General features: G+C 36.7%; 1 protein-coding gene across 1 annotated transcript in view; it reads right to left on the reverse strand.

Moving 5' to 3' along the window:
* The window catches only part of DLC1 (DLC1 Rho GTPase activating protein), a 411,515-nt gene extending 405,301 nt beyond the window's left edge, over positions 1-6,214 (reverse strand). The window contains 1 exon segment of the mRNA NM_001313797.1: positions 5,897-6,214. The gene's annotated coding sequence lies outside the window, so the exon portion shown is untranslated.
* Positions 6,215-14,520: the final 8,306 nt, after the last annotated feature.

A 14,520-nucleotide genomic window follows, 5' to 3' on the forward strand; every position in this document is an offset into this window, starting at 1 on the left:
CCTCATAACCAAAGAAAAGTATTGCCTTTGCTCTGAACTTGTTTCAGTTGAAATTTTTCAAGCAATAGGAAATAGCTTAGAGTTAAATTTGTCATCAAGAGCTTGGTTGCTTTTTTTTTTTTTTTTAAATGGCAGAGCAACATTTCTATTCAACAAGGGACACGGATTATATTGCTTTATCATCAGCATGGTGAGATGTGTCTCTGCTTTAAGTGGTCACTTTCTATTTTTAGCTTTGCTATCATTTCTAAGAACCCTCTAACGGTAGACACAGTAATCACCAACTGCAAATAAGAGATATGGCTACAACCACACAGGTGCTTGGATTCCTAGGTGCCAACAGGATACTGAGATTTCACTGATTCAAATAAGTATGACTTTCACTGAAATTGGGAACACGAAATCACTAGGAACTTAGCTACTTCTATTACGTCAGCATCCTACCAGGGGTTGATGCCACTGACATCAACTTTTCCTGCTGTGCTTAATATCTATAATCCTCATCTTATTTTGTCTTCCTATCTATGTACAGTTGAGCTTGCTTTTTATTACCACATGTTCTTCTCTATACCCAACTAACAGCAGGCACATTGAAAACTGTTGATGATCATGATAATAGTAATAGTAATAAAGGACTTCTAATAGTAATAGTAATAAAGGACTTCTATTTACTAAGCATTTACTGTGGGTCAGGTACTGTATTTATACTATCTCCCTTGGTAATAGTACTCATAAATACTCCATGGAGTAGTTGCTATCATTGCCCTAATTTTATAGGGATAATTTTGGCAGAACTTAGTAACTAGCTCAAGGTCAAATACCTACTAGTGGGCAAAAGTTATCTCCATTTTTTTGTGAAGGTAAGATGGCTATTAGAGAACCATTGTTCCCCGCCCCCCGCCAGTAATTTGGATTAGTCACCTAAATTTTGTTTTCCTCAGTTTTCTCACCTCTATAAAGGGAAGAGTGAAAAGTTATTGAAAGGAAAATAATAATATTAAGCTAAAATAATAAAACTAAGCTAATGATACGTGTAGAACATTTAATCCATCGCATCTTGTAGAATTCACTAGATAGATGTTCAGGGACATAATGATGATGCTAATGGTGATGCTGCTCTTGCTGACAACGATGACTATTTTGGTTTTCATTGATCTTAGTTGCAGAATCCATGGCTGAGTATGAGCTGGCACTATGCCTTGCATGCCCATGTTGTTTCAATATAGATGAGTGACTTGGCCAAAATATGAAACACCATGAGTCTTTCTTCCTTGACTAATTGACCTATGCTAATTTATTTATGATAGTCACACAGAGAGAGAGAGAGAGGCAGAGACATAGGCAGAGGGAGAAGCAGGCTCCATGCACCTGGGAGCCTGATGTGGGATTCGATCCCGGGTCTCCAGGATCGTGCCCTGGGCCAAAGGCAGGCGCTAGACTGCTGAGCCACCCAGGGATCCCCCGACCTATGCTTTTTGAAACAGATTTGTCTGTTATACAATTTGCAAACAATTTGCCTATATAAAATCTCATGTGATGCTCAAAATGATCCAGGGATATAACTGTTTTCATTATCTTCCTCACTTTACTGATAAAATGCAGAAGCGCAAAGTAATTATGGGGCATCTTTCAAATCACAGAACATCAAGTGGCAAAGATGCAGATCAGAGCTGGTTCTTTGACTCTGCTTATGAGCTTTTCAGTACACCATACTATTTAAACAGTGGAAAATTCACTAGTGCTCTGCTGTCACTGGCTTCATGTAAATTTTAATTTTAAACTATTTCTGGATGCTCATGCTTCCTTCTGGCTTTTAATGAATTTGTAATGTCATCTTATGAGAATGTTGTTAACCTTTGGCCTCAGGCTCTGACGATTCTTGACAACCTCTTATTTTCTTTCCCCTGTAAAAAATATTCTATCATCACAGGATGTCTGGAAAATTTAAAAAAAAAAAGTCCCACAATCCCACTCTTTATGACCAGTTTTGCTTTCCTTTCTTTCCTCTTTCCTACTGATTTAGTCCACAAACATTTATTGACAAACAGGTATGGAGAGCATCTGATGTGTTAGGCTATCTTGATAATTGCTGAGAATAAAAAGAAACAATTGAATTTCTAAACTTCTCTGATCCTCCTACTTCCTTTCTATCTCATTTCCATTATTGGACTGATGTTCTCTTTGAATTATTTGAACTGTATTGCTAGAACACTTGGTTAATCCAGTCTAATACAAAACAACCTTTTTACATATATAACTAGTATGGTAATTTTTTTCTACCCATCTATCTTAATTAATGAGCACATTCATATGTACTGTGTTTACAGCGCCTTCCCACTATTTTTTGTATGGAGTCCTTATTTAATCTTTTCTTTAAAAAAAATGATTTTATTTATTTATTCACGAGAGACACAGAGAGAGAGAAAGAGAGACAGAGACCCAGGCAGAGGGAGAAGCAGGCTCCATGCAGGGAGCCCAACGTGGGACTCGATCCCAGGTCCCCAGGATCAGGCCCTGGGCTGCAGGCGGCGCTAAACCTTTGAGCCACCCAGGCTGCCCTTATTTAATCTTTTCCAATTGATTTACAAACTCTATAATCTACTGAATTAAAATCAATAATCTCTTTTAACTAGGTCTCAAGGTCCACACTTCACCATTATTCTGTTTAATTTCAATTAAACTAAGTCCATCTATTTCTCAAAACTCTGTGAACTGACTAGCAACTTAATGTTAAAATAGAACTATGGAATAAATGCTGCATTCCTATATTAACACCAAAATCAATCTGGAGTCTTGTTTGGTTTAAGTTGTGGGATTAGGGTGCTTATCATTCATATGGGGAAAGAGGGTACAACAGTCATGCCAACTCCTTCAAATCTCTCATCCTCTTTAAATTCGCATGTACAATTACTGGCATTTCTCTATTTTCATAATAAAATTCTCTGATCCAGATCTAGGTTATCTTTTTGGAAATTTGTTGTACTGTGGTGATTTCTACAGAAAGATTCTTATTGTAAGATAATACACTAATTCATTCATTCTTCAAGAAGAAACAAGATCAAAACAAAGGATTAAGTTAAAATGTCCCAAATGTAAACTTGTTTAAAGCCTAGAAGACCCAATCCTCTATGAGTGAGATTAAAGTATGCCTAAATCTTTAGAGTTAGGTGTATGGTATGGGCAGGTTTAAACGTGGTCAGAAAAATCATCCTTTGAAATGATAAGATCCTTAAGAAAAAAAAATAAAATGATGTATTCTCTTTTGCTTGGTTCTCTAAGTAACCATGCAGTCAGTTACATAGGCTACTGCTTTACTGAATTTACTCCTCATTCCAATATTGTGTAGGATGGTGACACTGAAAGTGTTGAAGTGTCTTTTAAATGTAATAACATCAGGAAATTCAATCTAGTTCATAAAAATGGGGAAAAGAAAGGATCATGACACACATTCTGTCTAAGAAATGGCATATAGTAGAAATGACATATATTAGTTTTATGAGAAAGCTTCTTGCCTTGGAAAGGGCAGTATTCAGGTTGCATAGCAACATATGTTGTCATATATGAAGTATGATACAGCTTAAGCAGCCAACTCTCTCATTTTACACTCTACCAGTCAGACATTTATTTATATACTGTAAGAAATTCTATATTCTACAACTAAAAAACTTTGTAGAAGGCTCAGAGTAGATATATGAACCAATTAAAGGATTGAAAATAAGCTGTACAAGGGAAGATGAAAGGCATTGGCTTTATTTGGCCCACAAATGTATACTTATGTTTTCATATGTTCATTTAGATTTTCCATATTTCCACCGAGGAAAATCCCATAAAACTGGAAATAGGCTAGAGCAATAGAGATTTAGGTTAGATAAAAGAAAGAATGTCTGGGTACATGAGATCCTTAAACCGATTCTGAGGTGGGGTAGTAAAATCTCTGAACGTCGCTGGTCAGGATAGATTTGTTATGATAGCATTTGAATATATCAGTCGGACAAGCTCCTTTCTAGCCCTACATTTTTAAGACACATCAGTTTAAAATTATTATAATTATTAGCATGTGGATTGATTTTCTTGGCATAAACATGAAATAAAACAGTCACCAACAAGTTACCCCACTGAAGTGTTTGTCAAAGGCGTAAGAAAAGTTTTACATTTGAGAAAACTTCATTACTTAGTGAATTTGGCTCTTTTTTTTTTTTAAATCATGATTTTTCCGTCCATACTGTACATGGGTAGTAGCTTTGAGCCTTTCTTATTTTTTAAAGAAGTACTACAGTTTCTGTCTAAAACTAGCCTTCCACTGGATATATTCATAATTCATTCTGCATAATTATTATTTGAGAACAAGATGAAGTAGTATAAAGATATCTGAATTATGAAGGAGCACTCCACTGTGATCTCTTCCACTAGCAAGTGGTGTGACCTTGGACAGGTCACTTTTGAATGTCATTTTTCAGCTGCCTTGTGTCAACCTCAGGACAGTGTTTGAAGAAGTGATCTCTTATATTCTTTCCTTCCTTGAAATTCTTTTCAGGGATTTTACCAAATCATAATTTAGATAAGTCAGCATTTTATTTTGCATGTGCTGAACAAAAGATTTTTTATCATATTTAAAAGTTTTAAGACATCTTAAATTGTTAGTGAATAGTTAAAAATATACTAAAATAACTTATTCTAGCATAGAATTCAATAGTAAGTTGGCTAATACCACAAATGGTCACCTTGTACTGTGTAAAAGTTTAGAATTAAAACATTTGATTTCTTATGATCCAACTGTCAAACAGCTCTCATCTTTCATTTATTATATTTTGTGTTCATCTAATTGATTTGGAAATACACATGAATATTTATCCCTTTCACATACCATTCCACATAATTTCTATAAAATAATTATTTTCATTTTTAAATCTTCAGAAATATAAATGCAACAGTATGTTATGCATTAAAAAGTCCATTTTATTTCAGTCATTGCTAGATTTCTTTCTTCATAGATAGCACATTTAAACATTTAAGATACCTTAAAGAGATTAGAGCCCAGTGGAAATCTAATTTTATGATTATATGAATTATGAATATACGATTGGTTTTTCATGTGATTGCAGTGATTTCCAGCTGCCTTAAAATAATAATACTGAATGTTGCTGTCATTGAGATTTACTTCAATTCTTCAAAAATGTTCAACACAAGTATAACATGAGAAGTAAATCCAGGAAAGTAAATATAAAGTAAATTGGATTCTAATATTTAAATTTTTGAAAATCAAGTTAACTACTATATAGGCTAGAAATAATTTTTGAAGTTTCATGTGTTGACTCTTTTTTTTTTTTTTAAATGAAACATTTAAGCTGTACATTAGCAGCCTGCACTGTGATTGAAACTGGTTTAGGGAAACACTGAGGAGTCCAATCTTCATATTTTACATGACACATAGAATATTCTTTGGAGATTCATTATAAAGAAAAGCCACTCTGGTGCCATCGACTCTCCCTGTTGGCAAAGGAAGGGGGGGATCGAAAGAAATCATTTACACCTCACACTTAAGTGTGAGAATATGTATTTGTTTTGTATTATGCCCTGGAATAGGAAACCTGGTCTAATTCATAAAAAAAAAAAAAAAAAAAGGGAAAGTAAAGATAAAAAGGGATCACAATAAAATCGTAGTTTATGGAGGAAAAGAGTAAAATCTCTCTGGAGCCTGTTTTAGAACTGACATTGTGCTAAAACAATTTGACTCGCAGTTTTCTCCTCCCTACACATTTTCCACTTCTAATTTCAGAGCTTAGCTCCCAGACTTAGGAAACCACCACTCCTTGCAAGATGCTAACATTTCTGTCCAACTTTCTGCCTCTTCAAAGCCTGCCTGGAAATATAAAGCAGAGAGTCCACAGCGTCTTACCTAGACAACGAGGAGCTGAAACGCCCAGGCATGACATCGCTCAACACTCAGGCTAGGAGAGAAGTCCGTCCCCGTTAGGTCCTCCAAAATATACGTTCACATTTTCGTGGTTGAGATCATGGCTCTATTCTAAGCAGTTCTACGCAGAGTGTGATTCTAACAAAAACACCCTCTGCAGCTGGAGGGAGCCTTGGCTAAAGCAGGAGCCTGTCAAGGCGTTCCTGGTGACTTCTGTCCACTAAATTCAGACTGATGTTTTGCGAAAGGGGCCTCCACAAGCAGGCCCAGATTGCCTGGGAAGCATTTCCTGCCTCTGAGTAGTGCATGTGAGAAAGAGTGCACGAAGCAGAGGGAGGGGGGCAGAGCAGAGCCCGCCTGGGCGATTGAGGAGCTCTGATTTTACACAGAACTGAAGTGAGTTTGTCAAAGCTCTTGAGGTGATTAGCTGGAGAGTCATAAAGTCCTAGAGCTTTCTCTATCCCCCACTGCTGATGAATTAAAAAAAAAAAGGGGGGGTGGGGTGGGGAAAACAATTTTCTCCCTCCTTTACAGCTTCCCCACTGTATTAAATGTATATGCACAGCTTACTCAAAATACCCTTGCCCGTTCTCCTTTCAAAAGATCTCTTAGGAGAGGGAGATGAATTTAGAGTTTTAAAACTGTCATCCCCCAAAGAGGAACACCTTTTTTTTTTTTTATTTATTTATTTTTTTTTACTCTACTTACAATCTACAATGCTGCAGCCCCACATACAGTACCTGAGAGGATCTGTAAGTAAAATCCCAAGAAGCCAGGAGATAGAACATTGTCTTCAAATCTCTCCAATCCCAGGAATCCTTCAAAGAATTAAAGTAGTTCATGTCATGGCACATGCAGCGTTACCTCCAGTCAGAATCCTCCAGTTACACAAACACAGTGCTGGGAAAGCAGAAGACAGACTCCATCTTGATCCTATTACAGTCCTGCTGACATTAACCACTTGCAACTTCTTCCATCTAGCATGACAGAGTCCCTGAATCACATCTCCAAAGCGGCTCACGGTATCTGCATCCTTTGTCCGACACAAATTTTGTGAACTATCATCTGTTTATCTTTTCTGCTTTCTTGTGCCTCCACTGAATGACTTCCTCCTAGCTGCTCCAGGCTGGGAACTTGGACTACCATTTGGTTTTGATTAAAACCAGACAGCCAACTCTGGAGAATTTAGGGAATAAGCTAATGGAAACTGCAAGTATGGCTTTAATTAGTGCATCAATTAATAATAGATGTTAGCTCGTCTTATAATAAGATGACACAAATGTCAACACAGAGGAAGCTCAAGTCCTTTCAGGAAAGAAGTTATACCAATTCTCATTTCTTTATGACCCAGAATTCTCCTGAGGGAAAGTGGAAGGAAAGAAGAGGGATGTGGCCTTGGGACATCCAGGTTGTGCAGAGGCCAGTGGAGCAGCTTTGTTGTTTACACCAGGGAAACAGGAAACAGTATCTCTGAGTTTAATTATCTTGCTTGGGTGAAATTGCTCTGTAATGTCTCCCTTCTACTTTATTTACAATCAATGGATTCTCTTGCTATTTATGACTTAAGCATTTTTTTTGTGTGTGACTGGTGATTAGATTAATCTGATTATTGGGTCTATGCGCAGTTTACAAATTCTTAGGGATTTCCCATAATGGGAGTTACAAGAACAATTCTAATTTCAATATGATAAATGAATAACATAGAGCTACAAGAGATATTAAAGTTTTTAGCCCAAGACCCACCCTGTACGTCTCTGACATTGTAAGTAGTTTTCGTTGTTCACTTTTATTTTCAGTTGACTCATTTTTATAAAGACGGACAGATACCTGGATATCACAATGGCCATCTTTTTCATATCCTCAAAGAATGCTGGGTAGGTGGTGATTCGATGCAGTATAATGTGACACCTACTATTTCTTTTCTTATTAGATAACTAAAATCTCTCAAAATTAATGCAAAGTATGGACTAGTAGAGAAATAGGAAATGACAAGATTAACATATTGCATGTGAATATGAAGATGAGAAGCATTCACACAAAAACATGTGGGCAGAAGCAAGTTTTAAAAATTTTTTATCAAAACGTTACTGATTTAAAAATGAGCACTTAGATTCCTTTAATTTAACCTACAACCATATGGCAAGAAGGAAGTCCACACTTTCATAAATCCTTTAAAGAGCTACTATATTCATATTGATTGAAAATACTTTCACTGAAACCATGCCATTTAAGCTTCTCAATAATCTGGGTGTGTGTGCTCTTATTTTATATTAAAAATAAAGCACCTGAAGTTTGTGGAATTGTTTTTCTTACAATCACATGACGGAAAGTGGCCAAGTCCACACCAGAACTCAGATTTTAACTCTCAATTTTGTGTCTTTTCCTTCCCTCTGAGAGTTCGCCTGCCTCTCTTGACTCACACTTAATTGCTGTGTGAAATTGGGGAGACTTCTTAAACTTTCTGAGTTTTGAATACCCCTTTAAAAATAGGGACAACTCCACATAACTCACAGATTGGAATGCAGAATTTGCTTTATATACACATATATTTATAAATTTGTATTTATTTCCCTGAGGAAAACACTGGAGCAGAATGGAATGAGAATTGATGTAAGTTCTTTCCTAAAATAACTTGTTTATCTCCATCTCTATCTCTGCCCCTAGTCTTCTGGTCTTCTAGTAGATAGTAGGCGCTCAATAAATATTAACTCACTGCTAATTCTCAGCTAGATTCTCCTCATGAGTGCTATAATCTCCCCTCATGCAATCTAGCCTCCTTCCTGTTTACATTGGCCCGAGGTAACAACAAAACCCTATTCACATGCATTTATAAATGCGTTTATAGACATCTAGACACTCTTAATAGTAATTTTCTCCTTAATGTTCTCTTCTCTAAACAAATAAGACTTCCTGCTTTCTTCTATTATTAGAAGGATTACTTCCCAAATCTTTAATCACTCTTATTTATTTTTCATCCTTCAGTTGCCTGACTCCAAACAAATCTCAGAACTTACATTCTCATAAAGGCTTTACCAAATATGAGTATAAAGATAAATACTGAGATAATTTCTTAAATATTTAGCATGGTGTCAGGCACATAGAAAGGGTCCCAAGTATTTGTCCCCTTCTCCTCTCTGCATGTAAATCTAAGTACATCACTTCCTTAAATGTTTGCTTCTGACTCTATGCTAGATAAACTAATAAAATAAGGCATAGAGGCAGTTAGAAAGCTGAAAGTAGAGGATCAGGATAGGAGTCTGACTCCAACACTGTGATGAGCCCATGCAAGTTACTTAAGCTGTGTAAGCCTCAGTTTTAGCCTCTGGATATAAGGATTTTCCAAAATTAGAGATGATAGTCCACATAAAGCCACTAGACATTATGGCTGATGCAGTATTCATTTTTAACTACATTTTTTTTGATATTCAAATTATCTTCCTCTCCCATTCATATATTGCTCTTCTGTGATAACTAAAAAAAAAAATCTATTAATCTTTTGAGCTCTGAGTTAAATGTATGCATTTGGAACCATTTTTTTGGTGGAGGAATTATGTACTTTTTAAAAAGGAGGCTAGCAGAATAAGGCTTAGAAGTTATTATGAAGATTAACTTTCTTCCCAGGTACTATAATCTAAATAATACACATCAGCTATGACAGACCTGCCAATTCCCTGTCATCTTCAGTAAATCTGTACCTGGACTTCTTCTACAGGATTGTTCAAAGACTCTCACATAGTCCAACAACCCCTCAGCTGTGCAAAGTGAGATACACACTGGGGAAAGAATGTTTTACTCTTAAAAGTTGAGTTTCAGGGACACCTGGGTGGCTCAGCGGTTAAGCATCTGCCTTCGGCTCAGGGTATGATCCTGGAGTGCCAGCATCGAGTCCCACATTGGGCTCACTGCATGGAGTCTGCTTCTCCCTCTGCCTATCTCTCTCCCTCTCTCTGTGTCTCTCATGGATAAATAAATAAAATCTTAAAAAAAATATTGAGTAGCAAATGTCATTAGCTCAGCATCCACTTTTAACATTTGTGAGTGCAAGTAGGCTCTGATTCTTTCCATTTTTAGGAAGGAATAGCATCATTAGAATGATGAACTGGTAATTAATACACACAAGGGGAGAATGAATGTCTTTAAGGCACTTTTGAAGTACCAAACATGTACACTTAGTGTAATAAATGTACGAGTATTTTGTCTATGAAAATTAATCCTTTAAAAATCTGTATTTAGGGACGCCTGGGTGATTCAGCAGTTGAGTGCCTGCGTTGGCTGGGGGTGTGATCCTGGAGTCCCAGGATCGAGTCCTATATCAGGCTCCCTGAATGGAGCCTGCTTCTCCCTCTACCTGTGTCTCTGCCTCTCTCTCTCTGTCTCTAATGAATGAATAAATAAGATCTTAAAAAAAAAAAAAGACTTCTGATCGGTGAAGACACAATGTCTTTCTAAAAAAAATTAAATTAAATTTTAAAAATCTGTATTTAACAACTTTAGCCTGCAGCTTATTAGAGTTACCACATGTATGTCAAAGCAATAAAAATTGAATATATTTGACAGGATTTCTAGTTAATTTTTAAGATTATTTTTTATGTGTACTTTCTTCCAATAGGTTCATTAGGATAGATATACACCCACTTAGGAAAAAAAAATACAATTTTGTAGTTTGCATATAAAAATCTGAATGTACATTATTAGTTCTTTAAAATCAATTTTGTCAAACTTGTGATACTCCACTTTAACTAAACATTAAGTATTCATTCAGAAGTATTTATTAAAGGAACACAATTAAGTTTGATGATAAACTAATGAAAAGGATCAAAGTCTATAAATTCTGCAAAACTAATTGTACCTGTTTCTTGGATTATTATGTTCATTGCTTCCCTCCATTGAAAATTATTACAATCCAAGAATAACTATAAAGTCTCTTGATAAATTTTAAATAACTTGGAAAAAAACCTTAGCAAGTATTAAAAAATATAATTTTTAAATTATAATTAAATTTATTTATAATTTTAATTATAATTAAAAAAATTGGCACAAACCCAATAGTATATTTGGTTTTGGAAACCGATAATTCTTCTTGCCTGTCCGGTAGGGCCAGGATACTCTCAGAAGCATGAAGGGTGCATGCCAAGCATGACTTGTTTTAGAAAGGCCTGAGTGTACCTACCCAGTAGAGGCTGAGGCTCTTATGTCTTATAAAGAATTTGTTCTCTATGAAAACTTATTAATATCACCATACAGCACACTTCAGCATCCTTGTTTATCATTATGATAACATTCTCCGAAATTCTCATTTCATGGCTAAAAATGTCCCTGTAACTTCAGTCTATTCCAAAGGAAAAAAAAAAAAAAAGTTCCCTCTTTACCTTTGGCCCAGAGCTCACACTCTTCTAACTTGTCTCACCGTGCTCTCAAACCCGGCCACGCGTTGCCTCTTACATGCTCTGTTCACCTGGGAAAGAGGTGAAACTGCCTCTGTTCAAGTCCCTCCTCCTCAATAAAATAAGGTCCAGTTAAACCTCTGTCCTTTGGGAGTCATTCTACCTCACTGTTTATACCATACCCTGGTCTAGAGTCCAGGCCACATCCTCAGCCTTCCAGTGGAGGAAGGTGGGGAGGTCATGAAGTTGTTACAAAGGCTTGTGTCTTTGAAGGAATATCTGTTCCATATCTATAAAAATATAAATATACTCTTCTATTTTTCCCTTTAAAATAGAACCATTTGAGAGATTCAGGATACACAACAAGGAAATACACTTAATATCCATCCACACATTCAATATTTCCTTGCACTTATTATATTCATGATACTGTCCTATATTTGGGATACATCATTAAAAACAATCAGACCAAAAAGAAAAAGAAAAAAAGAAAAAAGAAAGAACTTTGACCTCAAGGAGCTTAAATGGGAAGTAGGAGGTTGACGATCAGCAATCAACATAATAAATAAGCAAATTATCTAGTATATGGATAATTACTATGGAGAGAGGAAAATATAGAGTGTGATAAAGAAAATAGGGAGTGGGAATCTCTGAGTGGCTCTGTGGTTTAGCACTTCTTTGGCCCAGGGTATGGTTCTGGAGTCCCGGGATTGGATCCCACATCGGGTTCCCTGCATGGAGCCTGTTTCTTCCTCTGCCTGTGTCTCTGCCTCTCTCTGTCTCTGTGTCTCTCATGAATAAATTAATAGAATCTTAAAAAAAAAAAAGAATACAGGGAGTGAAGGTTGAGGGACAATAGTGTTATAGCATGAAATGAAAGATATCAGGGTAGGGATCACTGAAGAACTTCTCAGCAAATACATTTAAAAGATGAGGGAGATGGGTATACAGGTATCTAGGCATCACAGAATTTCAGGCAGAGTAGACAGGTCTCAAGGAAAAGTGTGCCTGTCATTTCCAAAAAATAGCAAGGGGATCAATGTGGCTGGAATAGAAGAAGAAAGGGGTAGAGAGCTAGAAGATGCACTTGAGGAGGTAAGGAGGAGGTAGTGTCCTGTAGTGACATTGACTTCGACTGACTAGGAAGTAGAGTCCTTGTCACGTTTTGAGCAAAGGAGTGTAAGGTCTGCTCTACATTTTAATATGGTTACTTTGGCTGTTGCATTAAGAATAGGCTGAAAGGAACTGATGGCCACAGTGGGGAGGCCAGTTAGGAGGTCACTATGATGATCCAGGTGAGAGACATGGATGGTGGCTCAAATGGAGGTGAGAAAGTTCAGGTATAAAATTATTCTTCGGTAGTTAGCCCCAAAAGTACTTCATGAAGAATTAAATTTGTTACATAAGAAGAAAAGAGGAGATGGAAAAGCTTCTTGCAAAACTCAAGGGTGAGTAGGTAGGGCAAATTTTGCAGAAGGAGAGGCTACAAGCCGACTCCCCTTAAGGGAGGGAGCCCAAGGGTGCAAGGGTGGATCCCAGGGGTCCTGGGATCACAACCTGAGCCAAATGCAGATGCTTAATCAGCTAAGCCACCCAGGCATCCCAATTAGCAGGTTTTAAAAGAGAATTTGAGGAAAGGAAATGGAGATACAAGTTGAGTCAATGTTTTTGAAGTTTCCCTGCAGAAGAAAGCAAACACAGTATCAGTAATGATGTGGGGCCATGAGAAGCTTCCATTAGGATGGGAAAATTAATAGGATGTTTTCAATTTTTGTTTTATGTTGTTGTTGTTGTTGTTTTTATCAGTATGCTATCTTCCCAATAGGAGGGAAAAGCTGATGATGAGAGGAGTGGAGAAATATTGGAGGTGGACTTTTGAGAACTTGGGATCTAAGGGCCCAGAGACTGATTTTACAGGGGAAGGTGATACAGGGGAAAACGTTAGTGGCTGTGATTCAGTTAGTCATTTGGCATACTCCAGTGAGCCACTATTATGGCTTTCATTGTTATTCAACTTAAAATTATTTTTTTGTTGTTCTTAGTCTCATAAAAATTATACCCATAAGAGATAGTTGCCTCATAGGTGTAACTGATGAGCAAAAGCTACGAAAATTTTGCAAATATGCTTGTCTCCACAATAGTATAATCCCACCTCCTGCATTTCTCTAATGGAACATGGTACTAGCAGGTGAAGGAGCACTTTTCCCCCCGACACCCCACAATCCATCTCTGGCCCTTAAAGCTGCAAACAAAGGTCCTGCTTTTGTGTCTCATCTTCAGAGAGTGTATTTCTGCTGTTGTTTTCCAGTGCTGAGTCCTTTTGCTAATTTCTTCATATCTATTTCTCAATTCATCTCTCAATTTTTCTAGATTTTTGTTGCTTTTGGCATTTGTCTTGTGTTTTTCTTCTTACCTTTATTGAGATATAATGGACACACAATAAACTCTGCATATTTAAAACCTGCAAACTGATGGTTTTGACAAATGCAGATGCCTATGATGCAGTCACCACCATGGAAATAATGAATACATTGTATCCATCACCTCCAAGTTTCCTTGTGCCTGTTATCCTGCCCTTTTGCCACTTTCTCCCTCTCTACCACCAAGCAACCACTGATCTGCTTTTTGTCACTGCAGAGTAGTTTAAATTGCCTAGGTATTTATTTCCATGAAATCATATGTCTGGATTTATTTCTGGATATATTCTGGATTTATTCTTCACTTGACATCATCATTTGAGATCTGTCCATGCTGTTGCATGTATCAATGACCCATTCCTTTTCACTGGTGAATAGTATTTAATTGCAAGCATTTATCAATCACAGTTTATCCATTCATCTGCTAATGCACATTTGGGACAATATCATTGAGACATAGTTTTTTTGACTATTACACAGAAAACTGCTATGAAAATTCATGTACAAGTCTTCGTATGCACATGGTCTTTCATTTCCTTGGATAAATACCTAGGAGTGAATGGTAGATTCATTTGGTAGGCAGATTTTTAACTTTCTTAGGAACTGCCATACTGTTTTCCTAAGGTAGATGTTCCATTTCATATTTCCATTAGAAGTTTCTGAGAATTTTTGTTGATCCACGTGTGTGCTGACACTTGGTATGCTTCATTTCTTTAATTTTAGCCCTTCTTATATAGGTATAGTTGTATCTCCTTAGCATTTTCCTAATGATTGATCCTGAGTATCTTTTCCTATGCTTCTTTAA

This window comes from Canis lupus, chromosome 16 (genome assembly GCF_011100685.1).
Source record: "Canis lupus familiaris isolate Mischka breed German Shepherd chromosome 16, alternate assembly UU_Cfam_GSD_1.0, whole genome shotgun sequence".
In the NCBI taxonomy this organism is placed as follows: Eukaryota; Metazoa; Chordata; class Mammalia; order Carnivora; family Canidae; genus Canis; species Canis lupus.